The following is a 3548-nucleotide window of genomic DNA, read 5'->3' as shown; positions in this document are numbered from 1 at the left end:
AGCACTATGCTCTAAACACAGTAAGAACTCAATACATACTATTGATTTGCTGATTTTACTGCTTCTTCCTCTCCCCTTTCCCTCTCCATCTACCCCTTCTGCATAAGAATCACAAATCCAGTAAGGACTAGGATATTCATGTTGCACCTGTCTGTTTTATTCAGTAGTATTTATTGAGTGCTTACTATGTGCAGAGCACTGTACTAAGCGTTTGGAATGTACAATTCGGCAACAGATCCCTGCCCATTGACGGGCTCACAGTCTAAACAGGGGAGACAGACAGCAAAGCAGAACAAAACAAAAACAACAACATTATCAAAAGCTTTGTTGCTGTGCTCCCTTGTGTGGGTCTATGTTACTGAGCTGCCTAAAATTATATGCTCCCTGAAATCAAAAAGTGTCTTGACTTTGATTCACCTCTGAATCCAAGAGCGTGTCACTATATTATGTAACCAGTGGACATTTAATAAATGCTTGTCAATGAAGACATTTAACACTTGTTTTACATATGCCTGTTTGTATGTTCTCAGGTATTCTAATCTGATTTTTGCTCAGGACTGTTTATTTTACATATATTAATTAAGACTACGCCCCTCAGGACCATGCCTGGGGAGTTTCCAGTACTCTACCAATCTCAGGAATAGGAGGGAGAGTCAAACAGAGGCCTACCCATTACATTCCTAGCTTGGGCAGTGGCTAGCGAGTGGAAGGCAATCTTCTACAAGGCAAAACTCACCTGTGCTGGGCAACAGAGGCATGGGAGAGAGTCAAGGGAGGAGACTTGTTGATGGCGCAGAAGAAGGCAGTGGTAAGCCACTTCCATATTTTTTTCCAAAAAAACTCTGTGGATACACTAGCAGTACGATTGCAGATGAAGGCAGGGTGTTCTGGGAGAGATGTGTCCATGGAGGGGCTATGGGTCAGACATGACTAGACAGCATAAGACAAGACAAGGGTTAAGACTAATGACAATCCCAGGATGAGATCTGCTTTATCCAAAGTGTGCAAGTCATGTCAAGCTCAAATCATATCAACTTAGGCCTCTCCACCATTTTTGGAGTATGGCAGATGATATAATGATGAACTTTCATGAGAAGTAGCATGACAAAGTGGAAAGAGCCACAGACCTAGGACACAGAAGGACCGGGGTTCTAATCCCAGCTCTGCCACTTGTCTGCTGGGTGGCCTTGGACAAGTCACTTCACTTCTCTATTCCTCAGTCACCTCATCTTTAAATGGGGATTGAGAGTGTGAGCCCCATGTGGGATGGGGACTGAGTCCAACCTGATTAGCTTGTATTTACCCCACTGCTTAGTACAGTGCTTGGCACATAGCAAGTACTTAGCAAATACCAAAATACCAAATAAAATAAAATACCAAAATAAAATAAAAACTCTAGTGTAAATATTGCTTGGGATGGAGAGCAGCATAATGATGATATTTTCCACAATATCCTCCTTCTCAAATCCTATTTCTGAATATTCCTTATCTTGATATTTTTTACAAAATGGCATCAAAATAGTGATGTGGAATAACAGCCTGGGGGAAAGGAGTACAAAAAAGGAGAAACTGGGATGTGAATATGAATAATGCTAACAGTAATAATTGTGGTGTTCATTTTGTTTTTTTCAACGATATTTATTGAACACTCACTATGTGCAGAGCACTGTACTAAGGGCTTGGGAGAGCACAATAAAACAGGGTTGACAGACATGTTCCTGCCCACAGAGAGATTTCAGTCTAAAGAGCATTCATTCAATTCATTCAATAGTATTCATTGAGCGCTTACTATGTGCAGAGCACTGTACTAAGCACTTGGAATGTACAAATCAGTAACAGATAGAGACAGTCCCTGCCCTTTGACGGGCTTACAGTCTAACTGGGGGAGATGGACAGACAAGAACATTAGCAATAAATAGAATCAAGGAGAAGTGACTTGCCCAATAGCAGACAGGCATTAATATAAATAAATAATTTCTAATATCATAATAACAACAATAATGGTATTTGTTAAGTGCTTACTATGTGCCAAGCACTGTTCCAAGTGCTGGGTGGGATACAAGGTAATCAGGTGTTGTCCCACATGGGGCTCACAGTCTAACTGAGGCACAGAGAAGTTAAGTGACTTACCCAAAGTCACATAGCTGACAAGTGGCGGAGCTGGAATTAGAACCCATGACCTCTGACTCCCAAGCCCATGCTCTTTCTACTAAGCCATGCTGCTTCTCTAATGTTATTTGTTATTTGTTAAGTGCTAACATGTGCCAGGCACTGAACTAAGCACTGGGGTAGAAGCAGCGTTGCTCAGTGGAAAGAGCCCGGGCTTGGGAGTCAGAGGTCATGGGTTTGAATCCCGACTCTGCCACTTGTCAGCTGTGTGACTGTGGGGAAGTCACAACTTCTCTGTGCCTCAGTTACCTCATCTGTAAAATGGGGATTAACTGTGAGCCTCATGTGGGACAACCTGATTACCCTGTATCTCCCCCAGCGCTTAGAACGGTGCTCTGCACATAGTAAGCGCTTAACAAATATCAACATCATTATTATCATTATTATTATTATTATACAAGCAGATCGGGTTAGACACAGTCCCTGTCCCACACACAGTCTTAATCCCCATTTTACAGATGATGTAACTGAGGTACAGTCAACTGAAATGACTTGCCCAAGGCCATCAGCAGACAAGCGGCGGAGCTGGGATTAGAATCCATGACCTTCTGACTCCCAGCCCTGTTCTCTAGACTTCAAAGCTCTCCATCACCTTGCCCCCTCTTACCTCTCCTCCCTTCTCTCTTTCTACTGCACACCCCGCACGCTCCGCTCCTCTGCCGCCCCCATTCAAAGCGCTTAGTACAGTGCTCTGCACATAGTAAGCACTCAATAAATACTATTGAATGAATGAATGCTCTATCCAGTACACCATGCTGCTACAATTGACTACTAATGATGATTATGATGGTATTTATTAAGTGGTATACTATGAGCACTTTAAAGCACTCAATCACCTTGCCCCCTCCTACCTCACCTCACTATTCTCCTACAACAACCAGCTCACACACTTTGCTCCTCTAATGCTAACCTTCTCACTGTACCTCTTTCTCGTATGCCTCACCGCCGACCTCTCGCCCACATCCTGTCCCTGGCTGGTACACCCTCCCTCCTCATATCTGACAGACAATTATTCCCCCTCCCCCTTTAAAGCCTTATTGAAAGCCCATCTTCTCCAAGAGTCCTTCTCTAAGCCCTCCTTTCCTCCTCTCCCTTTCCCTTCTGCATCCCCCCTCCCAGCTGTACGGCACTTATGTCCATACCTATAATTTATTTATATTAAATCTGTCTCTTCCTCTGCACAGTAAGCTCGTAGTAGGCAGGGAATATTTCTGTTTATTGTTACAGCATACTCTCCCAAGTGCTTAGAACACAGTAAGCACTCAATAAATACGATTGACTGACTGATGAGCCAAGCACTGTCCTAATTCCTCTCATTCAACCCACATATTCAATCTGTCATGAAATCCTGTCGGTTCTACCTTCACATTCTAGAATTG

The sequence above is a fragment of the Ornithorhynchus anatinus genome, chromosome 3, assembly GCF_004115215.2.
Source record: "Ornithorhynchus anatinus isolate Pmale09 chromosome 3, mOrnAna1.pri.v4, whole genome shotgun sequence".
Lineage (NCBI taxonomy): Eukaryota > Metazoa > Chordata > Mammalia > Monotremata > Ornithorhynchidae > Ornithorhynchus > Ornithorhynchus anatinus.
This window is presented reverse-complemented; position numbering follows the sequence as displayed.